At 41.8% G+C, this 25,132-nt stretch overlaps 1 protein-coding gene across 1 annotated transcript in view; it reads left to right on the top strand.

Annotated features, from left to right (window-relative positions):
- Positions 1 to 25,132, top strand: part of ENDOD1 (endonuclease domain containing 1) — a 47,655-nt gene that overhangs the window by 12,985 nt on the left and 9,538 nt on the right. The window lies entirely within an intron of this gene.

A 25,132-nucleotide genomic window follows, 5' to 3' on the forward strand; every position in this document is an offset into this window, starting at 1 on the left:
GGCTGACAGAGCAAGACTCTGTCTCAAAAACAAAAACAAACAAACAAAGAAGTGCTAAGCTTAAACAACTTGAGGAGGATTTAGGTTGGATACAAAAATGAGAGTTATTATGTTATGGAAAAGAGTTAAGGGCTGTTAAGTCCCCTTCTCTAATGATCTTTAAGATCTTTAAAATGAAGGTTGAATTTTGCCAGTTGGCTTTGGAGAAAGGCAATTTATTATGGTTATAATCTTGTATAGAGACAGGCTGTGGACTCTCCCAGTTTTCAGATGAGAGTGACTCATAATTAAGTTGACGGTGGTGTCTCTCAGACTCCAATTCCATGCCCAGGTAGCTTATTGGCCGGGCTTGTTACTGCTGTTGCTTTCACTGCTGTCAATATTGAGTAACATTCTATTTTTCAGTTCCTCCCACAGTTAAAGAGGAAGCTAAGGAACTAGGGAGAGTGATGTGTGTGTGTGTGTGTGTGTGTGTGTGTGTGTGTGTTTCCTCTCAGTGATTCTAACCATTCATTTCTGCAATAAATGTGGTCACAACCAATCAAAGACAAGAGTTTATCATGACTTTGTTCCCTTCTCTACCGGTGAATTGGGGTTTAAGAAGTAGGCATGGAATTACAGGGAGCTTCAGTAATGGAAGCAAGCTCACCTTGTTTATTTGTTTGCTTGGTTATCTTTTTATTTATTTATTCATTCCTGGTCAGCAGCTCTAGACTCATAGTGTTGCAAAGGATTAGTCCTCAGACATCCAGCTGCTACTGATTTCATTAGTGTTGTCATTTTCATCAGCATCAAAACCGTTTATTGAGATCTTAGGACTAAATCAAGAAATAGGAATCCAAGACATCGTCCTGGAACAAGACACAGTCCCTGCCCTTGGGTGTCTTCTTACTTAATCGGAAAGGCAGATCATGACCAAGAACTGGTTTACTTAACTCTCTCTCACTAGATTGTTAGCCGCTAAGGGGCAAGGATTAAACATGCAGAGTGGTTAAGAAAATGGGTTTTGTAGTAGGAATCCTACCTCTGCCATTTTTCAGCTGTGTGACCTTGGAAATGCTACCAAATCTCATAGAGCTCAGTTCCCCATCTGTGGCATGGGACTAATCAATTGTCCCTCCCCTACAGAGGAGTTAAAAAGATTCAGGGAGACAATGTGTGCAAAAAGCAGTTAGCATTGTGCCTAAAAACTCGGCGCATACATGTTTAGCATGTTGCATGAATAAGTAACCTTTGCTTCCCAGACTGTGTCTGATTTGTAGACGGCTAGGATGAGTGTAATGCTCCTGTGTCTGTGGGGTGTTATTGCTGCAGTGCCCTTCATTTTACAGCTGCTCTGTCACCACCTTGCTCGTGACTGCCCACAGCTTTTAGTCTGGATTCAGTGGGTCTGTGCTATCCTCTGTTATTGTTACCCCTCTTCTCTTTAGAATAATTTGGTAGAAATTTCTTCTCTGTCCCCTGGGATGCCCCCTCTGATCTGCTCCCAGACTTACGGGATCAAGACAACTTGTCCCAGCTGGGCACAGTGCCTCACACCTGTAATCCCAGCACTTTGAAAGACCGAGGCTGATGGATTGCCTGAATCCAGGAGTTTCAGACCAGCCTGGATGTGGGGACACCCCGTCTCTACTAAAAATAGAAAACATTAGCCGGGCATGGTGGCATACGCCTGTAATCCCAGCTCCTCAGGAGGCTGAGTGGGAGGATCACCTGATCCTGAGAGGTCGAGGCTGCAGTGAGCTGAGGTCGCACCAGCCTGGGCAACTGGAGTGAGTCCCTGTCTTAAAAAAAAAAAGAAAGACAAGTTATCTCTTCATTTGTTCCCCAGTTTTAATCCTGGAGTTTAGAAGTTTCCATTGCTTGCAAGATTCATATCCCTATTCCCTCAAAGGCCTTACTGGGTTCTCATAAGGATAGTATTTCTGATATTTCAAATTCATTGATGCATGAATCATAAAACTTATGCAAGCTTACTCAAGTGAAGGGCAGGGCTGTTGAAAGATATCACAGGTAGATTCAAAGGCATGGGAAAAGAGATACACACTGAGCTCAAAGGAACCAGACTTGGGAACCTTCTAGAAACCAAAGGGTCCCACAGAGTCTTCAGGGTCTTTTTCCTACCCTGTCTCTATCTTCTCTCTTTTAAACAGTTTGGCTTTCCCATGGCTTAGCCTGGCTGCCAACCCCCAAGTGCGTCTAGGAGCCTTCACACCCTTTGCTGGCTGTTGTTAGTCACTAAGTTTCTCACACTGAAAACCCAAGAGAGCCATATGGTTGGTTGCTGGCCAGATTGGGTGGCCCTTGGTTGTGACTGGCATGGAGGTGGGTGGGAGAGAGTCATGTGTAAGAAATGCTACTCTTTCAGAGACAGTGTCAGAAATACTTGGGTGTGGATATATCTCCCAGGACTGGGTGAGTTGGGCCTTGGAAAAGATTTCACTGGGGCCGTCTCAGTCGGGGGCCTGGCTGGAAACAGATGGCACTCTCAAAATAGTCTAACCAACAGGGTTTAATGAGGAAACTACAGTTGTTTCTTGGTATCCATGAGGGATTGGTTCCAGGACTCCCTGTGGATACCAAAATCCTTGATGCTCAAGTCCATTATGTAAAATGGCATAGTATTTGCCATAACTTAGGTACATCTACCTGTATACTTGAAATCATCTGTAGATTACTTATAATACCTGGTACAATGTAAATGCTATGTATATAGTTGTAATACTGTCTTGTTTTATTTTTTTGAATTATTCTTTTTTTTTTAAGTTCTGGGGTACATGTGCAGGATGTGTGTTTGTTACATAGGTAAATGTGTGCCATGTGGTTTGCGGTGCCTAACAACCCATCAGCTAGGTATTGTCTCACATGCATTAGCTTGTTTCCTTAATGTTCTCCCCCCAGCCCACCCTTCCCCAGTGAGTATTGTTCCCCTCCCTGTGTCCATGTGTTCTCATTGTTCAGCTCCCACTTATAGGTGAGAACATGCGGTGTTTGGTTTTCTGTTCCTGCATTAGTTTGCTGAAGATAATGGCTCCTAGCTTCATCCATGTCCCTGCAAAGGACAAGATCTCGTTCCTTTTGAATTTGCATTATTTTTATTGTTGTATTATTAAATTTTTTCCCTGAATATTTTTGATCCACAGTTGTGGAATCCATGGATGCAGAAGGCACAAGAATTAAGAGAGCCAACCAGTTATGGGGATGCACCTAGGGACTAGCAACAGCAGGAAGCTGTGACCATCCTAGGCCTGTGGGGTAAGGGTAGGAGCCTGGTGAGAGCTGTGTCTATAGAAAAATTCAGCCAGAGCCAGAGCCACAGCAACCAGGCAGGGAAGCAAGGGAATGAATATATGATCTGGTCCCTCTGTCTTCCCACCTTCCCATTGATGGCTCCAGTCAGAAGCCAGAGGGAAACAGGGCTCAGCTGATGTGATTCCTACAAGTCAGCCTCCCATAAAAGTCAGCCTCCCATCTAAATCAATCAGCCTCCCCAGATGCAGAGTAGGGCAGAGAAGAGGGGAGATGGATCTGGAAGACAAAGGATGGACACCCAGCACAGGAGCTGTGAGGTCAGAGCAGAGCCTTGGCACCCAGATAGGATTTAGGTAGCATAGAGGAATGGTGAAGCCATCCCCAGTTGGTAGTGACAGGGGCAGTTGTAGAGGGAAGTGGGGCGCATTTACATTACAGCCATGTAACTGACATGGATGAGTGGGGGGATTGACCTATTTTGGTTGAATGTAAAGGAAGGTTTGAGAGAAGAGGTTGGAGAAATTTGGCGGGGAGGCCTATGAATATGCCAGTTGGTCATTTAATCAGGAAGTCGTAGGATGTTATTGAAGGTGTTAGAGTAGTGAAATCTTCAAGGGAATATGCATAGCAAAAGTAGACTTCTCACTCCACCTAGGACTGAGGAAGGAAGTCCATGCTTACACATGTTACATGATCAGAGTATTAGCTGATCTAATAGGTGGAGGATCCAAAGGACCCACAGTATTTTGTTCTCTATCTTGGCATTATCACAGCTCTTGCAATTTGTAGATAATGCCTCTCTTAATATCATGGAAATAAATTAAGCTTAGCCAGGGCACTCCCCAAAAGGATTTAAACATTTGTTTTTCAGCATGAGGTTCATAGACACCCCCCCTTTCCCCCATCAGCATCACCTGGCATGGTGGTGAAAATGCATATGGAGGTCCCATCCCAGACCTACTGAATATATCTCTGTGGTGAAGAACAGGAGTCTGCATTTTTGACAGCCACTGTAGGAAATGAGTGATGTCTCCTTAATTCAGTTGAATTTGAGAGCTATTGATTTAAGGAGACATCACTCATTTCCTGCAGTGGCTGTCAAGGCAGGGGCTTAATTCCTTCAGAGAGTGATCAATGAGAACCTGATGGAGATCTAGCCCCATGCTTAATTCCTTCAGAGAGTGATCAATGAGAACCTGATGGAGATCTAGCCCCATGCTTAATTCCTTCAGAGAGTGATCAATGAGAACCAGATGGAGATCTAGCCCCATGGTTCCTATTACAATCATATTAGAATCACCTGGGGAAATTTAAAAACACCCTGATGCTGGAGTTGGGTGGAGGGGAACTTTTTTTTGGTTTAAGAAGTCTGGGTTGTAGTCCCAGCTACTCGGGAGGCTGAGGCAGGAGAATGGCGTGAACCCAGGAGGCGGAGCTTGCAGTGAGCAGAGATCGCGACACTGCACTCCAGCCTGGGCGAGAGAGCCAGACTCAGTCTCAAAAAAAAAAAAAAAAAAAAAAAAAAGATCTGGGTGAGGCCTGAGGATATTTGTAAAGCTCCCAGGTGATTCTGATGTGCAGCCAGGCGTAAGAACCTTTGATCTTGTCTGAACTCAGAAGGTGGAAAAAATTAGAAATGGAGCCTTCTCAATGTAAGGGACTCTGAATTCTGTACCACACAGTCAATGCTAAGAATAATTGCTCTGGAAAGGAAAGCAGAGTGGAAAACAGGCTTCTGTGAGTAACGTGGAAGGAAACCAAAGAAGACCAGGGCTGATGTAACCTGAGAAGGTACTGCAGTCTGGAAAGGTCTTAAAGGAGTCCGCACACTTTTTTTGTTTGTTTGTTTGTTTGAGACGGAGTCTTGCTCTGTCACCTAGGCCGGAGTGCAGTGGCGCGATCTCGGCTCACTGCAACCTCTGCCTCCCGGGTTCAAGCGATTCTCTTGCCTCAGCCACCCGAGTAGCTGGGATTACAGGCGTGCGCCACCCCGCCCGGCTACTTTTTTTGTATTTTTAGTAGAGACCGTGTTAGCCAGGATGATCTCGATCTCCTGACCTCGTGATCTGCCCGCCTTGGCCTCCCAAAGTGCTGGGATTACAGGCGTGAGCCACCGCGCCCGGCCGGAGTCCGCACATTTTCTTAGGCTCCCTGGAGGAGCTTGAAACTCCACGCTCTGTGTGATGAGCAGCCAGAGGAGTCCCCGGGAGGGTTTGTTTCCCCCAGGCCACCCATTGGCCTTCACACAGGGCTTTCTTGCCTGCATTTATTGCCAGTTTGGAGTTGGTGAATTTAAAGAATTCTTCCTTTTATTTTTACTTTTTCAACTTCTCAAGAAAAAGAGAAGTCTGAAATGCAAGTAGAACACCCACCCCTTCGAACATTTTATCTTCTGTTCCACCGTCTTCTGACTCGGGAGAGAGCTCTTTAGCCATTTGTCTTTGTTTTCCCACAGTTTGCCAACACCTACGGGTGTGCGCAGCACAGGCCAGAGCTGGAAATGCGTCCTTCTTCCCGCAGCCAGGAAGGTGTGTGAGTGGTGCTGGGAGCCCAGAGGAAGGGTGATTCACTGGAGGAAGGCGGAGAGGACAACGACATGCTCTGCTAAAAGCCCTTTCAGGAAATGAAAAGCTCTGCATTTCTCTTTTCTAAATACACACACACACACCCCAAAAAAAAGAAAAAAGAAAAATGAGCATTCCCTTAATTCTTCTAAAGCTGTTTCTATTCCCAAGAGGATAAAGAGTATTTTTAGATGCCAAGCATGGAAGATTTTTTTTCCTGAAATGGGTGGGTTGGAACTTTCTTTCCTGAGAGCTGAAAAGGCCTCATGCTTTATTCCTCCTCAAATGTCCTTAATCTGCTGTGGCCCCACCATCCTCCCCCTCCATTGTTGAAAGGCAGCTCCTTCCCTCGCTGGGTATTTTCCATGGTAAGTAGGTTCTCCTAGGACTCACCCGAGCCTCAGATTGAGTTCTTCCTACTGTGTTTGACTGTGCAGAGGACCTTTAGGCCCCTGAAGGCAGCTCTGATAAGATTATCTGATGTTCTCATTATCAGCTACACCCAGGATCTTTTCTAAGGAGGGGCTTTTTGACCTACCTGATGATGGCAGCAGGGGTAGTGGCATTCCTTTTACGTCCCAGTGTGTGTGAGTGTGTGCCTATATTGTAGTTCACACAGCAGAAATAAAATGGGAACACCCACTGTTCAGCTCATTCTATTATTTTAACTCTTGTTGAAAAATAAAACAAACCCCTAAGGAAATAACGTCTTTGTCCCCACGGAGTTGGATAGCTCCCTAGGTCATCTCCTGACCACAGGATCTTGTCTGAATCATCCCCTACATGTGCTTATCTAGCCTCAGCTTAAAATTCTCCAGGGGAAGGAAACTCCACCCTTCATGAGTCAGAGTCATTAAGAGTTTAATAACCACTTTGATGGTCTGTTGTCAGGACCACCTTTTCCTTGCAGCAGATCGAGGAGCAGAATTAGAGGAGAGCCAGTTCTCTCTGGAGACTCATCTGCAAATTGGAGGAAATCCTATGTGCATCAGAAGATTGTTGTGGAGCTCCAATGAGATCATTCTTTCAACAAATGCCAGTCACTCCCTGGTGTGCAGGACCATCATGCTAGGTCTGGGAACACAGAGATAATTGGGCACTGGCCCTGGCCCTTCAATTCAGTGGTTCAGACTGATGGATAAACATACTGTCTCAGTGCAGTGGCAGACTCCTCTGCTTTGTCTTTGGAGGTCAGCCTGCCAAACTCAGCTGCCCACTTGTGTCCCCACACTCTGAGGCACTATCTTCACTCACACTAGTTGCCCATCAGCAGCAGGGCCACACTTGGCCTGCTACCTGCTGCCATGCTGCTCCTTCGAGAATCCAGCCTTCTCCCCATCACCACTGAGCCTGTTTTGCTCTTTACCTGCACCTGCACTGCTCAGTCTCTTCACATCAGTGGTGCCATTAGCCAGCACCTGCAACCTTGGGCCCATGCCCACCTGAATTTCGAGGTCAGGTACTTCAATCTGTTTGTAGGGACAAGGCTGCCAGGGTTCATATCCACCACACCTAGGCCAGTTCTTTTTCTGTTCTTGTCTCTGGACTGCAGATCATTGCTGGGGGTGTAAGTACAAAAACTCAAACCCTGGCCTCAGCAGAGCTGCCCTGCCCCACTTGTCCTGGCTGACGTCCATGGGGCCTTTCTTTTCAGCAGTCTTTTTTCCTCTTCTGTAAATTCCCTGGCATGGTGACCTTAGGAGGCTAAAGACATTCCGAATTCTCCCTATGCTCTTGGTCCCTGGTCACCACGGCAGAGAAGCAGATCACCACTTCCCTGAGTAATTGCCAACACCAGCCCCTCATCTGCCCTCCTTTCATCCTCCCCTGCATTCTCAGAAGAGGTTCTCAGAAGAGGCTGACTCTTCTCCATGGGCTCCCAATATCATCCCCTTGCTCTGCCCATCTTCTTCTTCCATTGATCCCATCATGGTCACCAGTGTACTAATTAGCAGATACCTACCAAGAACCTACCATATACAGAGTCTCCATTATGACTTAGGTAGACAAGGAATACAAGAGATGATCCCAACTTTTGAGGAGCCTACAGTCTGTAACAATACCAGAGGCAAATGCACAGAATCCCCCTCCCTGGTACACTGGGTTCCCTTCTGTCTCCAGCTCTTTTTTTCCTGACTTTCAAGTCCATGTATATATGTGTGTGTGTGTGTGTGTGTGTGTGTGTGTGTGTATGCTTTTTAAAGCCAATGACCAATGGTAGTAACACATTACAAGCCTCTCTCCCCTTTTCCATTCTTCCAAGTCATTCTAGCCCTCTGTAGAGACTCCTTATCCTCCTGTACATTCTAAGACATTCTGTCACTCTCTGCTCTCAGGGCTACTCTTACTCCATCGTCCCGTGGTGTAGTCCCCTGACTGGTCTCAGCTGGGACATCTGATCTCTTTCTTAGTCTTCTGGCCCTGTGGGATCCTCTGTCACATCAAAACACTTGCACAAGGTTGATGCTGGGAAGGGAGTTAAAGGAACTCCCTTGTCCCTGTCATGTCTCTGAGCTATTGCAGAGAAACGGCTTGTGAAGATGACATGATTCTAGCCCTAGAGAAGTTGAGAAGAGTGCTTGGGCCAAAGAAGGACAGAAAAGGAGTGGAGGAGGCCAGCAAGCAGTGTTGGTACTAGCAGACTCCAAATCTTCATGCTTGTGTTCCCTGAGGGCCACTTCCCACAAACAGCTCCCCCTCCCTCCTCAGTGACAAACTCCCTATGGCAAATCTGCACTGGTGACTCTGGCCCCTGACATTTGCATGGATTTTGCAGCCCAGAAGTCCTTAGGGATGGGAGTCTGTTCAGTGCCTCCCTGCTCCTCCAACCCATTGCCTTCTGAGCATTACCCTTGGGATGCTCTAGAGTAGAAGTCCCCAACCTTTTAGGCACCAGGGACAGGTTTCATGGAAGAGAATTTTTCCATGGACCGGGGAGCAGGGGGATGGTTTCGGGATGATTCAAGGGCGTTACTTTTATTGTGCACTTGATTTCTATCATTGTTACTTTGTAATCTATAATGAAATAATTATACAACTCACCATAATGTAGAATCAGTGGAATCTCTGAGCTTGTTTTCCTGCAACTAGATGGTCCCATCTGGGGGTGATGGGAGACAGTGACAGATCATCAGGCATTAGATTCTCATAACGAGCACACAACCTAGATCCCTCACATGCGCAGTTCACAATAAGGTTTGCACTCCTATGAGAATCTAATGCCACAGCTGATCTCATAGGAGGCAGAGCTTAGACGGTAATGCAAGTGATAGGGAATGGCTGTAAATACAGATGAAACTTTGCTTGCTCGCCCACTGCTCACCTCCTGCTGTGTGGACCAGTACTGGTCCGTGGCCCTGGGGTTGGGGACCCCTGTTCTAGAGTTTCAGGTAACCTGCCCTAAGATGCTCTGTCATGCAGAGACTCAAGTAGCCCCAGCCTCCCAACGTTCCCTTTACCTTGCATGGAAGACGATGTTTGTTTATCCTTGTAACCCACTGATCTCTCAAGGCTGAGGTCCTCTTTCTCTCCTGCCTCTACCTAAAGACTTCTTAAATGAGAGGCCTCTTGCTGCAGTCTCCTGTTGCCCATACCCAGTCACTTCCACCAGCTGTCTTCTTTCGTGAGCCCTCTGTCACTACTGGTCTCTAATCACCAAAGCCCTAGGCCTTAACTTCATCCTTCTCTTTCCTCTCTGCAGCAGGTGGCACACACTGTTGATCATCCCCTAGCCAAAGCTTTTTCCTCCCTTGACTTTTGGCATGACCCTAGACAACTGATTCTCCTTATAGCACCATTTTTGTCTCTCATTTGTTCCTTTATCCTCCTGTTCTCTCACAGTGTCTGCTCTGTTGCTGTCAGCATTCCCCTCCTCATTCAGATGCTTGGGATGCTACTGGCATGTAGTTAGGAGCTTTGAAATCAGAGAAGCTGGGCTTAAGCCCTGGTTCTTCCACATACTTGTTTGATGACTTTGTACCTGCCATTCATCTGAGTTTCAGTTTTCCCATGTCTAACATGGTGATGATAATGATGCCTATCTTGTAGGGTTATGTGAAGGGTAAATGAGAGGCAACAATGTTTTTGAAATTTTCGTCTGATCCCCTGCTGCCCTTTCCAAGTAACCTGTCACTTTTCCTTACCCAGTGTCCTGTTTTCACAGGCTACCTGTTTCTGCCTTAAAGCCTTTGTGTAGAAATCTTGCTAAAGCTTTACTGACCTATCTGTTTCACCAAATCTGTCAACATCTTGTGTATCCTTCAAGTTCCACTTCAGGATTGTTTCCTCCAGTGTCTTCCCTGACTGCACTCATTGTGCCCTTCCTTCCTCTGAAATTCCGTTGTTTTTCTTTCTAACATTTATTTAGCAGTTTATATAAACTGGATTATGCTATTGCTTTTCTTTTGATTTTCTGTTTAAGTTTGTATGCATTTGCCTTGTTTCCATAAATAGATGGTGACTTTATTGATGCGAAGGCCCATTTTAAGGCATATGAAACAGTGATTAAGAACACTAGCTATGGAGCTGGACTTCCTAAGTTGGCACGTGGTCCCATCACATACTAACCGTGTGACCCTTGGCAAATTACTAAAGCTTTTTTTTTTTTAATTTAAATTTTTTTTGTGGGTACATAGTAGGTGTATATATTTATTGGGTATATAAGATATTTTGATACAGGCATGGAATGGTGCATAGTAGGTTTATATATTTATGGGTTACATGAGATATTTTGATACAGGCATGCAATGTCTAATCACGTCATGGAAAATGGGGTATCCATACTCTAAAGCATTTATTCTTTATGTTACCAACAATCCAATTATATTATTATAGTTATTTTAAAATATACAATTAAAGTGTTATTGACTATATTCACCCTATTGTGCTATCAAATACTACGTCTTATTTATTATTCTTTCTTTCTGTTTTTTGTACCCATTAACCGTCTCCACCTCCCCAACACTCCCCACTATCTTTCCCAGTCTCTGGTAATCATCCTTCTGCTCTCTAACTCCATGAGTTCAATTATTTTGATTTTTACATCCCACAAATAAGTGAGAAAATGCAATGTTTGTATTTCTGTGGCTGGCTTATTTCACTTAATGTAATGACCACCAGTTCCATCTATGTTGTTGCAAATGACAGGAATTCATTCTTTTTTATGGCTGAATAGTACTTCATTGTGTATATGTATGTACCACATTTTCTTTATTCATCTGTTGATGGACACTTAGGTTGCTTCAAAATCTTAGCTATTGTGAACAGTGCTGCAGCAAACACGGAAGTGCAGATATCTCTTTGATATACTGATTTTCTTTCTTCGGGGTATATACTCAGAAGTGGAATTGCTGTGTCATATTGTCACTCTACTTTTAGTTTTTTTAGGGACCTCCAAACTGTTCTCCATAGTGGTTGTACTAATTTACTTTCCCACCAACAGTGTAAGAGGGTTATTTTTCTCTGTATGCTTACCAGCATTTATTTTTGCCTATGTTTTGGATATAAGCCATTTTAACTAGGGTGAGATGATATCTCATTGTAGTTGTGATTTGCATTTCTCTGATGGTCGACGATGCTGGGCACTTTTTCATATACCTGTTTGCTATTTGTATGTCTTCTTTTGAGAAATGTCTATTCAAATCTTTTGCTCATTTTTTTATTATGTTTCATTGATTGATCAATTAACTGATTGATTTTGAGACAGGCTTTCACTCTGATGCCCAGGCACAATCTTGGCTCACTGCAGCCTCTACCTCCTGGGCTCAAGTGATCTTCTCACCTCAGCTTCCTGAGTAGCTGGGACTACGGGTGTACACCACCATGCCTAGCTAATTTTTTGTAGAGATGGGGTTTCACTATGTCTCCCAGGCTGATTGCCCATTTTTTAATTGGATTATTAGATTTTTTTCTTATGGAGTTGTTTGAACTTCTTATATATGCTGGTTATTAATCCCTTGTCATATGGGTAGTTTGCAAATATTTTATCCCATTCTTTGGGTTGTCTCTTCACTTTATTAATTGTTTCTTTTCCTGTGTAGAAGGTTTTTTAACTTGTGATCCATTTGTCCATTTTTGATATGGTTGCTTGTACTTATGGGATATTACTCAAGAAATTTTTGCCCAGAGCAGTGTCTTAGAGAGTTTCCCCAATGTTTTATTGTAGTTTCATAGATTGAGGTCTTAGATTTAAGTTTTCATCCATTTTGATTTGACTTTTGTATATGGTGAGAGATAGGAGTCTGCTTTCATTCTTCTGCATATGGATCTTTAGTTTTCCCAGCCCCATTTATTGAAAAGACTGTCTTTTCCCCAGTGTATGTTCTGGCACCTTAGTCAAAAATGAGTTCACTGTAGGTGTGTGGATTTGTTTCTGGGTTATTTATTCTGTTCCATTGGTCTATGTGTCTGTTTTTATACCAGTAACATGCTGTTTAGGTTACTATAGCTCTGTAGTATAATTTGAAGTCAGGTAATATGATTCCTATGGTTTTGTTCATTTTACTTAGGATAGCTTTGGCTATTCTGGGTCTTTTATGGCTCCATATAGATTTTAGGGTTGTTTCTTTTGTTTCTGTGAAGAATTCCATTGATATTTTGATAGGGATTATATTGAATCTATAGATTGCTTTGGGTAGTATGGACATTTGAACAATATTGATTCTTCTAACCTATGAACATGGAATATTTTTCATTTTTTGTGTGTGTCCTCTTTGATTTTTCAGTAGTGTTTTATAGTTTTCATTATACAGATCTTTTACTTCTTTGGTTCTGGTAAATCCCAGGTATTTACTTTGATTTTTGGCTATTTTAAGTGGGATTACTTTTCTGTTCCTTTTTCTGATTATTCACTGTTGACATATAGAAATGTGACTGATTTTTTTGTAGTTTATTTTGTGTCCTGCAACTTAACTGAATTTGTTTATCAGTTCTACTAGTTTTTTTTTGTGTGGCATCTTTAGGTTTTTAATATAAGATTATATCATCCACAAACAAGGATAATTTGACTTCTTCCTTTCCAATTTGGACGCCCTTTATTTCTTTCTCTTCTCTGATTGCTCTAGCTAAAACTTCCTAGCTATGTTGCATATGATGGTGAAAGTGGACATCCTTGTCATGTTTCGTATCTTACAGGAAAGATTTTCAGTTTTTCCCCATTCAGTATGATACTAGCTATGGGTCTATTATATATATGATGAGGTATGTTCCTTCTATCCCTGCTTTTCTGAGGTCTTTTATCATGAAGAGATGTTGAATTTTATCAAATGCTTTTTCATCATCAGTTGAGATGATAATAATGTATTTGTCCTTCATTCTGTTGATATGATGTGTCACATTGATTGATTTATGTATGTTCAACCATCCTTGCATCCCAGGAATAAACCCCACTTAGTCATGATGAATGATCTTTTTAATGTATTATTGAATTTGTCTTGCTAATATTTTGTTGAGGATTTTTGCATCAATATTTATCAGAGATATTGGCCTCTGGTTTTCTTTTTTGATGTGTCTTTATCTGGTTTTGGTATCAGAGTAATACTGACCTCATAGAATGAGTTTGGAAGTATTCCCTTCTTTTCTGTTTTTTGGAATAGTTTGAGTAGCATTGGTATTAGTTCTTCTTTAAATGCCTGGTAGAATTCAGCACTGAAGTCATTAGGTCCCAGGATTTTCTTTACCAGGAGACTTTTTATTACACCTTCATCTTGTTACTTGTTATTGGTCTGTTCAGGTTTTGGATTTCTTCCTTGTTCAATTTTGGTTGGTTGTATGTGCCTAGGAATTTCTCCATTTCTTCCAGATTTTCCAATTTATTGGCATACAGTTGCTCATAGTAGCCACTCATAGTAGATACTTTGAATTTCTGTGGTATCAGTTGTAATGTCTCCTTTTTCATCTCTGATTTTATTTATTTGGGTCTTCTCTCTTTTTCTTTTAGTTGCTCTGGCTACTGAGTCAGTTTTAACTTTTCAAAAAATCAACTTTTTGTTTCATTGATCTTTTGTATTGTTTTCTACATTTCAATTTCATTTATTTCTGCTGTGATCTTTATTTTTTCTTTTCTTCTACTAATTTTAGCTTGGCTTACTCTTGCTTGTCTAGTTCTTTAAGATGCAACATTAGGCTGTTTATTTGACATTTTTCTACTTTTTTGTTGTAGGTGCTTATGCCTATAAACTTCCCTCTTAGTACTGCTTTTGCTGTATCCCATAGGTTTTGTTATGTTGGAATATGTTTCCATTATTATTTGTTTCGAGAAATTTTTCAGCTTCCTTCTTAATTTTGTCATTGACCCACTGGTGATTCAGGAGCATACTGTTTAATTTCCATGTATTTGTATAGTTTCCAAAATTCCTCGTTACTGATTTCTGTTTCATTGTGTTCAGAGAAGATGCTTGGCATTATTTCAGTTTTTTTGAATGTTTTCAGATATGTTTTGTGACCTAACATATGGTGTATCCTTAAGAATGATTCATGTGCTGAGGAAAAGAATGGGATTAAATATCTATTAGATCCATTTCATTATAGTGCAGATTAAGTATGATGTTTCTTTGTCTTTGATTTTCTGCCTGGAAGATCTGTCCAATGCTGAAAGTGGTGTGTAGAAATCTTTAGCTATTGTTGTATTGAGGTGTATCTCTCTTTTGAGCTCTAATAATGTTTGCATTATAGGCTGGGCGTGGTGGCTCATGCCTGTAATCCCAGCACTTTGGGAGGCTGAGTCAGGCAGATCACCTCAGGTCAGGAGTTCCAGACCAGCCTGGCCAACATGGCAAACCTTGTCTCTACCGAAAATACAAAAATTAGCCATGCGTGGTGGCACGTGCCTGTAATCCCAGCTACCTGGGAGGGTGAGGCACGAGAATCACTTGAACCTGGGAGGCGGAGGTTGCAGCGAGCTGAGATTGAGCCACTGCACTCCATCCTGGGCAACAGAGTAAGACTGTCTCAAAAACAGAAACTTTGCATTATATATCTGGGTGCTCCAATGTTGATTGCCTATATATTTAAAATTTTTATATCCTCTTGCTGAGTTGACCCCTTTATCATTATATAATATTACCTTCTTTGTCTCTTCTTGTAGTATGTGTCCTGAAATCTATGTTGTCTGATATAAGTATAGTGACTCCTGCTCTTTTTTGATTTCCATTTACATAGAATATCTTTTTCCATCCTTTATTTTCAGTCTATGTGTGTCTTTATGGGTGAAGCATGTTTCTAGTAGGCAGCTGATCAATGGGTTTTGTTTTTATCTCCATTCTGCTCATTTGTGTCTTTTGATTGGAGAGTTTAGTCCATCAATGTTATTATTGATAAGTAAGGACTTACCCTGCCATTTTGTTGTTTTCTGGTTGTCTTGTGGTCATCTCTTCTTTCCTTTCTTCCTGTCTTCCTTTTAGTGAAAGTGATTTTCTCTGGGGTTATGATTTAGTGGCTTGCTTTTTATTTTTTGTGTATCTGTTGTATATTTTTTGGTTTGAGGTTACCATGAGGCTTGCAAATACTATCATTATTTTAAGCTGATAACAATTTAATTCCATTTGCATAAGCAAACAGATAAACAAGCAAAAAGAAAATTAATAAAAACTCTACACCTTAACTTTATTCCCCCACTTTTTCACTTTTTGTTGTTTCTATTTATATCTTATTGTACTGTCTGTGTCCTGGAAAGTTGTTGTAGTTACAATTTTTGACTGGTTCATCATTTAGTTTTTCTACTTAAGATTAAGAGTAGTTTACACACCATGGTTACAATGTTATAATATTCTGCGCAGTTACTATTACCAGTGAGTTTTGCACCTTCACATGATTACTTATTGCTCATTAACATCCTTTTCTTTCTGATTGAAGTACTTCCTTTAGCATTTCTTTCAGGACTGGCCTGGTGTTGATAAAATCTCTCAGCTTTTGTTTGTCTGGGAAAGTGGTTGTTTCTTATTCATGTATGAAGGTATTTTCACCAATGTACTACTCTTAGGGTAATAGTTTTTTTCCTTCAGCAGTCTAAATATGGAATGCCACTCTCCCCTGGCCTGTAAGGTTTCCACTGATGAAAAGTCTGCTGACAGGCATATTGGAGCTCCACTGTATTTTATATGTTTCTTTTCTCTTGCTGCTTTTAGGATTCTTTCCTTATCATTGACCTTTGGAAGTTTGGATTAAATCTCTTCGTCTTCTTTGGGTTAAATCTGCTTGGTGTTCTATAACCTTCTTGTACTTGGATATTGATATCTTTCTCTAGGTTTGGGAAGTTCTCTGTTATTATCCCTTTGAGTAAACTTTCTACTTCTGTCTCTTTCTCTACATCCTCTTTAAGGCCAGCAATTCTTAGATTTGCCTCTTTGAGGCTATTTTCTAGATCTTGTAGGTGTGCTTCATTGTTTTTTATTCTTTTTCTTTGGTCTCTTGTTACTATGTATTTTCAAATAGTCTGTCTTTAAGCTCACTAATTCTTTCTTCTGTTTGATCAGTTCTGCTATTAAAAAGACTCTGATGCATTCTTCAGTATGTCAATTGCATTTTTCAGCTCCAGAATTCCTGCTTGATTCTTTTTAATGATTTCAGTCTCTTTTTTAAATTTATCTGATAGAATTCTGAATTCCTTCCCTGTGTTATCTTGAATTTCTTTGAGTTTCCTCAACACATCTATTTTGAATTTTGTCTGAAAAGTCACATATCTCTGTTTCTCCAGGATTGGTCCCTGGTGCTTTGTTTAGTTTATTTGATGAGGTCATGTTTTCCTGGCTGGTCTTGATACTTGTAGATGTTTGTCTGTGTCTGGGCATTGAAGAGTGAGGTATTTATTGTAGTCTTCTCAGTCTGGACTTGCTTGTACCCATCCTTCTTGGAAGGCTTTCCAGAGATGTGAAAGGACTTGGGTGTTGTGATCTACGCTGTATCTGCTTTAGGGGGCATCCCAAGCCCAGTAACACTGTGGTTCTTGCAGACTCACAGTGGTACCACTTTGATGATCTTGGGATGAGATCAGAAAGAATTCTCTGGGTTACCAGGCAGAGTCTTTTGTTCTCTTCTCTTACTTTCTCCCAAACAGACAGAATCTCTCTCTCTGGTGTGAGTCACCTGGAGCTGAGGATGGAGTGACACAAGCACCCCTGTGGCCACCACCGCTAGGACTGTGGTGGGTCAGACCTGAAGCCAGCACAGTACTTGGCTCATCCACAGCCTGCTGTAACCACTCCCTGGCTACTGCCTATGTTTGCTCAAGCACATTGGGCTCCACAATCAGCAGGTGGCAAATCCAGCCAGGCCTGTGTTATTTCATTCAGGGCAGTGAGTTCCCCCAGGCCCTGGGCATGTCCAGAGATGCCATCTGGGAGCCAGGGACTAGAGTCAAAAACCTTAGAAGTCTACCTGGTGTTCTAGTCCACTGCAGCTGAGCTGGCATTCAAGCCACAAAAATGCAGTCTTTCTCACTCTTCCCTCCCCTTTTCAAAGGCAGAGGAGCCTCACCCTGTGGGCTCTGACACTGCCACCACAGTCTTTCGAGGAGTACTGCCAGAACACCCTGTCAGTGTTCCCTCAAAAGCTCTTTAGTCAGCTTGTGGCAAATGTTACTTGGCCTGGGACTTACCTTTGAGGGCAGTGGGCTCCCCTCTGACCCAGGGCAGGTCCAGAAATGCCATCCAAGAGCCAAGTCCTAGAATTGGGGGCCCCAAGAGCCCACTTGATGCTCTCTGTGGCTGAGCTGGTACCTGAGGTGCATGATAGAGTCCTCTTTACTTTTTCCTCCACTTTTCTTGGGTAGAAGAACTCTCTCCCTGTAGCCACCACTGCTGGTATTGTGCTGAATCTCACCTGAAGCCAGCAAGTCTCAGAGTCGCATCTAAGGCCCATGACATGCTTACCTAGGTGTTGCTGCTGATTATTAAGGAACCAAAAGCTCTTCAGTTAGCAGATGATGAATCCTCCCAGGACTAGGTCCTTCCCTTCAAGACAACATGTTTTCTTCTGGCCCAGTGTGACTAGAAATGTCATCCAGGGGCTAGGGCCTAGAAACGGGGCCTCACAACCCTGACCAGTGCCCTATCCTGCTGTGGCTGAGCTGGTATCCAAAATGCAAGACAAAGTTCTTTCCACTCTTCTCTCTCTTCTTCTCAAGCAGAAGGAAGAGGTCTCTTTTGGAGCTGTAAGCTGTGCAACCTGGGGTTAGGGGAGGGGCGATGCCAGCACTCACTTAGCCACCTTGGCTGGTGTCTCGGTAGGTCACATGCCCCCTAGATCACTGGTTCTGGGCCCAGTTCAGCACTAGGACTCACCTAGGAGTTGCAGTCCTTGTGGCCTAGACTGCCTTTCATGTTTATTTAAGGTCCGTAGCACTTTAGCCTACATTGGTGAGGCTTGTGGAAAGTCAAGTTCCAACCACTGGGATTGGCAACTTTTCTCTGGCTAGGGCTGGTTTAAGGCTCTCCCTCCATGGGCAGGCATCAGCTGAGTTTGGTCCAGTTTTGCTTCCTGCTATGTAACAAGGGCAGCACTGAGTTCAATGCCTCGCAGTTGCTGTACTCCCCTCTCCCCAGTACCTAGAATTACCCTCTGCATAGAATGCCAGTGCTGCTGTGGGATGGTGGAGGGGTGGTGCTGGTCATTCAAGATTGTTTTTCCTATGTCTTTAGTACCTCTTTTAGTGATATGAAGTTAAGACCAGGGACTGTGAGTGCTTACCTGATTTTTGGTTCTTATGAAGGTAGTTTTTTGTGTAGATAGTTATTAAATTGGTGTCCTTATGGGGGAATGATCAGTGGAGCCTTCTCTTCTGCCATCTTGCTGTGCTCCCTCTTCATTTTCTTCTTCAGTGACTGAATCTCATTGTGCCTCAGTTACCTCACTTATCTTGTATGTGGTAGTAATAATACATAGTTGTTGCAAGTTTAAATGAGAGGATAGTTAGCTCAGCCCCTTCCTGATTTATTAATAATACATTTGGAGCTCATAGAAGAGTGTTTGGCATACAGTGCTTAAGAAATGATGGTTGTTGTTATTATTTTCAGTTTCAATGCTTCCTTCTGCAGTGCTAGTCGTCTGTAATATAGGCTTAACAATATTGTGGAATGGGTGAATGTTTCCCTTCCAATACTCTTTTCAATTTTTCATTGTTTTCCTTACATGCATATTATCATAAAAATTTATTTTCCCCTCATTTAATTCTGAAACAAACAAAAAAACTACCTATGGATTTAAATAGGTTTTACTGTCTGATATAAGGAAACAGACCAGCTCTTTGAGATAAATTTTTTTCTTGGTACTGAATTTCAAAAGGAATTTATTATAAGATTATTTATGGGGCAGGAGGCTAGTAGAGCAAAGACAGCTCATTTTTCTAAAACCTACTTAACATGTTGAGATCAGAAAGAAATTTTGCCATTAAATACAGGAACTGTATCAAATTACATTGACAGTCCAGGGGGATTAGGTCAGCTGGGAGGTAGATAAGACAGAGCTTTGTGTGTTCCCCTATATCTAGAGATTCCACTGGGATACTAAAGAGGAAGATCAGTGGTGTGTGCAAATGAGCAGGTATAATCCAGAAATTGCCATCTGAAATAACCTCTTAGGTTTATTTTTGTCTTTAGGGAGCAATGCTGTCAGTAATTTACTATAATTACAATAACCAGATCATTAAACCATGTCTGTAGAGAGCATGGAAAAATACATCTACCCTTTAAGTGACAATGTATCAAAGAATATACTAAGACTATTTTAATCAAATAGTATTACTATTGTTATTTTTCTATATATTTTTTTCAGTTTTTGTGACAGAGTCTTGCTCTGTCACCCGGCTGGAGTACAATGGCGTGATCTCAGCTACTGCAACCTCCACCTCCCTGAGTTCAAGCCATTCTCATGCCTCAGCCTCCCAAGTACCTGGGACTACAGGCACATGCCACCATGCCTGGCTTTTTTTTTTTTTTTTTTTTTTTTTGGTATTTTTAGTAGAAACAAGGTTTCACCATGTTGGCCAGGCTGGTCTTGAACTCTTGACTCAGGTGATCAAGTTCCAACCACTCAGCCTCCCAAAGTGCTGGGTTTATAGGCGTGAGCCACCATGCCTGGCCTATTACTAGTTTTAATACAGTTTCCTATAGATGAAGTGGGCATTTAAGTTACACACACACACACACACACACACACACACACACACACTTTGGCATCCCTTCAGAAAATGAGAGCCTACCAAGACATACTTAGTTGTTTTGTAGAGTTAGGTGAGCATGGCAATGATGAGGGCTGATATACTGATTTTATTTAGATTTTTCAGATGATTCTTCAACAAAAGCTATTAAAACATGAGTCATCTTGGAATCAGAAGAAAGTTTTGTCATAGGTTAAAAAACTGATCTTAAACAGGAAGATAGCATAGTGAGTGAATGGGCATTTCCCTCAGTGGAAATCAGTTAGCATGGTATTAAAAGGTCCTAGGGGCCGGGCACCATGGCTTACGCCTGTAATCCCAGCACTTTGGGAGGCCGAGGCGGGCAGATCACTTGAGGTCAGGAGTTCGAGACCAGCCTGGCCAACATGGTGAAACCCCATCTCTACTAAAAATACAAAAATTAGCCGGGTGTGGTGGCACGTGCCTGTAATCCCAGCTACTCCAGAGGCTGAGGCAGGAGAATCGCTGGAACCCAGTAGGCAGAGGTTGCAATGAGCCAATATCAGGCCACTGCACTGCACCCTGAGCAACAGAGCAAGACTCCGTCTCAAAAAAAAAATAAAAGTAAAAATAAAAGGTCCTAAGATTTAATATATTTTTATAAATGATATGTTAAAGTGACTTCATAATGTAATCTCCAGGTTTTTTTTTGACAACTCCAAGTTGCAAAAGATAAAATTGACAGAAATGAATTTCAGGGAGATAGAAATACCTGCATGAACAGAGAAAAGAGTTGTGGGTAATAGTTAATACAAAGGAATTAGTAAGAAAACAGAATCAGGTTGTTTACAAAGTGGCCAATGTGATTTAGGAAAGGGCTGAGAGTCCCTGTAGCCCATTGTTAGTAAGAGGCTTCAGCCTGTATAGTTCTTGTTACTATCAGTAAAAGTGTTGAAAAATACTGTCCTACTCATACCAAACACTGATTCAAGAGGTGGTATAAATACCAAAAAAAAAAAAAAAGAAATTTAAGCAAAGCGGATACATTTTGGGATGATAAATCTATAATGAGTTATAAAAGGAAACAAGGCTTGCTTTAGGAGAAACGTTTTAAGCCTGAGACAATGGAGAAAACATCTGGTCAACTGAGCAGATGTGGAATTCCTTTCCTCACACTGCAAACACATAGAATATTGGATAAAATGTAGCATTTTTCCGGCTGGGCGTGGTGGTTCCATATTTGCTCTGCTTTCTCCATGTGAAAACCCTGAATTGAGAAAATAACTCAGAAGCTGGTCCCAATTCATTGAATGCTGTAGGGGTCTGGCAGGGGCAACTTTTGAAAGCAATCCTATTGGTTTTTTTTTTTTTTTTTTTTTTCTGACAAAATACCGTGGACCTCTCATGATGACAAACTCATCAGCAGAAATTGCAGAGTACTTTATACACACTCCTTGAAGTCAACCAGTAGAAGCAACAAAATAAACTGAAAAACCAAATAGAGAAATCTTAAAGGAACTTTAAAAATCAATGTCTAAACTATTAAAAGATAAAAAAGGATTTCCCAAGAGAGAAAAAAAGGAGAATTTGAAGTAAAACAAAATAGAGATGCTAGAAAGAAAAATCATTGAAATGGAAAAAGTTCCATTCCTGCTACTAATTATTGGAATACTGGAAAATTTTCTTCATCATTCTGTGTCTTGGTTTCCCTATCTGTAAAATAAAGTAAAAATGCCTTCCATATAATGTTATATTGAAAGCATTAAATTGGTAGTTCAAAAAACATTAGTCTCCAATCCATCTCCCCATCACTATACAGGTATAGTAGCCAGATATTCTGTCTCAATTTTAAACACTATGTTCTATCTTGTCATTAAACCATAGAACCAGGTTTGGGGTTCATAAGAATATAGTAAACATGGATATGAGGTTCTGAAGAAAGCAGGGGAAGGGGAGGGAAGATGTGCCCCAAGCTGCCTGTATTTCTGGAGCATATGGTTTAGTTACTGCTTTGCCTTGGAAGGCCCAGGGCAAGGGGGTGCACAGGACCCAGTGTAGAATTGGGCCATGGCCTTCCCAGCCACCTTGGTTCCATCCTGGCTTATTTCCCATGTAAGTGTATGGGAAATTTCCCTGTGGAGTTGGGCAGAAAAGGCCTTACCTGGTTGTCAGGTGCAAGGCCGTGGCTGAAATCTGAAGCCCCATGAACTTAAGTGATCTAAGAGGATGCAGAAACACCCAGCTTAGTCTCCTCTGATTGCAGCACTGGAAGACCACGCATAGCAGTTTGAGAGTGAATCAACCCCCACAGTCCATTGTAAGTCCTGGTTTCTGCTTAACAACAGGACACTTTGTCTCTTACACATGCCATGCACATTCTCTCTCATTTACTTCTCTCTCATTTGCTTCCCTTTTTTATCCTCCCCTGTTCTCCTTCTGCCTCTTTCTATTGCCTCCTCCCCTTCCTCATCCAAGTCCCTCTTCTGTGTTCATTTTTTTAGGCCTTCCATCAACCCCCATAGGCACGTTTCACCCTTGGGTGGCTCTTGGGCTAGAGACACTCCAGCATGCTCCCCCTATGCTCTGCCACAGGGTTATCAATTCAAAAACAATCTTTAGTTTCCCCTAGAAGGAATGAAGGCACTGCACCAGGTTAAATGCATACAAAATGCCCTAGTAACATGGAGAAATGTGCATCTTAAAATCCCCAACCTTACACCCAAGTCTTCATAGATCTTGGCTCTGCTATATCCTGATCTTATGATTCAAAAATGAGGCTGATGTTCCCTTGGGATGTATCTTTCAGATATAAGAGAGCAGAGACAGCAGCTTAACCAAATGAATGAGCTTCTTTTTTTTAATTTTATTATTATTATACTTTAAGTTTTAGGGTACATGTGCACAACGTGCAGGTTTGTTACATATGTATACATGTGCCATGTTGGTGTGCTGCACCCATTAACTCGTCATTTAGCATTAGGTATATCTCCTAATGCTATCCCTCCCCCCTCCCCCCACCCCACAACCATCCCCGGTGTGTGATGTTCCCCTTCCTGTGTCCGTGTGTTCTCATTGTTCAATTCCCACCTATGAGTGAGAACATGCGGTATTTGGTTTTTTGTCCTTGTGATAGTTTGCTGAGAATGATGGTTTCCAGCTTCATCCATGTCCCTACAAAGGACATGAACTCGTCATTTTTTATGGCTGCATAGTATTCCATGGTGTATATGTGCCACATTTTCTTAATCCAGTCTATCATTGTTGGACATTTGGGTTGGTTCCAAGTCTTTGCTATTGTGAATAGTGCCACAATAAACATATGTGTGCATGTGTCTTTATAGCAGCATGATTTATAATCCTTTGGGTATATACCCAGTAATGAGATGGCTGGGTCAAATGGTATTTGTAGTTCTAGATCCCTGAGGAATCGCCACACTGACTTCCTCTCTCCTACAAGGGATGTGGTAGCAGGTGAAGAGTACCCAGGATCATTGCTCCTTCTAAGAATGGGGGAAGGCATGGAGTGAATGAGTAGGGTCAGCCGATAGATTACTCCATTAGACTTCAACAAATATTCTTGCCTTTATACCAAGTTGCTCATCCATTGCCCTCAATACCCCTACGCATACCTACAAGAGAGTGTCTTCATTTGCCATTGCAGAGCCAGAGAGATGCGCAGTTGGACTGCCCTTGGACTAGAGGTGCAACACAATTCCTATGGCCTTGACTCCCCTGGGGGGTTATTTTATATGTTTAGTGAGTAGCACCAATTTTAGGGAATCAGTTAACAAGAATTTACTCATTTTAATTAGGTTTGTATTTTTTTATTTCCTTTTGAAAGTAACACATATTATGGGTTGATGTGGGTAGGGAGGTACAAGGAGAGAAACAAGAAAATAGAGGAAAAAATATGACTTGCATCCCCAGGAATCAAACAACCATGTTGACATGTCATATGTTTATTTCAAAAGTTTTCCTTACATACTCGAAGGCTTTTAAAAAAGTGATTATTTAATTTTATATCCTGCCGTTTCTTTTCAACATTATAGCATATATTTTCTCATCATTACGCACCCTTCTGTAATTCTAAGTGCTTTCTAATGATTTTTTTTTGAGATGGGGGTGTCACTCTGTTACTCAGGTTGGAGTGCAGTTGCACAGTCTCTGCTCACTGCACCCTCTACTTCCCAGGCTCAAGCGATTCTGCCACCTCAGCCTCCTGAGTACTGGGACCACAGGTGTGTACCACCATGCCCAGCTAATTTTTTGAATTTTTTTTTTATAGAAATGGGTTTTCGCCATGTTGCCCAGGCTGGTCTCAAATGCCTGAGTTTAGGTGATCCACCTGCCTCGGCCTCTCCAAGTGCTGGGATTACAGGCGTCAACCACCATGCCTGGCCATAATGGTTTTTAATGAGTTATTTCTTTGATGGATATAACATAACATTGTTTACGAAACCTTTCCCTGTTTTTTAAAATGTGGGATGGTTCCACTTGCTGCTATTATAAATACTGCCGCCCCAGGGCATAAAGATTAACAAGATTGCCTTGAGATTCTAGTATGTGTCAGGCCTTGGGCTGGGTTCTGGGGGAATATACATGGTTTCTGGTGTCAAGAATTTACAAGTTAGTTTGGGGGATAATGACATAATCCTAAATTAATCCTAAGCACTTTCCTTTTGTCCTTTCAGATAAGATGAAAATAATCATAAATAATATTGAATTTTTTTATAAAGAAAGCAGAACCAAGAAAGGATGTATATATAGATTGCAATTGATATATAGCACATGTCTAGATTGATGAAGACAGAAAATGAATTGTTAATCGTAGCAAATATTGGGGAGATTAAGTTCAAACAGCAACTGGTCTAATTTGAATTTTAGTTTTGCCTGATAAATATCTAATAACTGACACCAGACTATACATTTTCCCCCATGTAATTTAAATGCGCTGATTAGAGTTGATTATTTTTCATAAATCCGAAAATGTGTAAACATTCATTAGGAACATGTGCATTAAATTGCAACCAACATTGGTGGCTGATTAACTGAGTTGCAGTTCTGGCTTTATGGGCCTGTTGAGATCTACTCTCCCCTTGTTTTCTGTTTTATAGTTACTTTGAAGCTCATGGAAGAGTATTCCAAAAAAGCGTTATGAAGTTCATGAAACTACAACAGATTTTGTTTGTTTGTTTCTGTTTTTGAG

This window comes from Pongo pygmaeus, chromosome 9 (genome assembly GCF_028885625.2).
Source record: "Pongo pygmaeus isolate AG05252 chromosome 9, NHGRI_mPonPyg2-v2.0_pri, whole genome shotgun sequence".
In the NCBI taxonomy this organism is placed as follows: domain Eukaryota; kingdom Metazoa; phylum Chordata; class Mammalia; order Primates; family Hominidae; genus Pongo; species Pongo pygmaeus.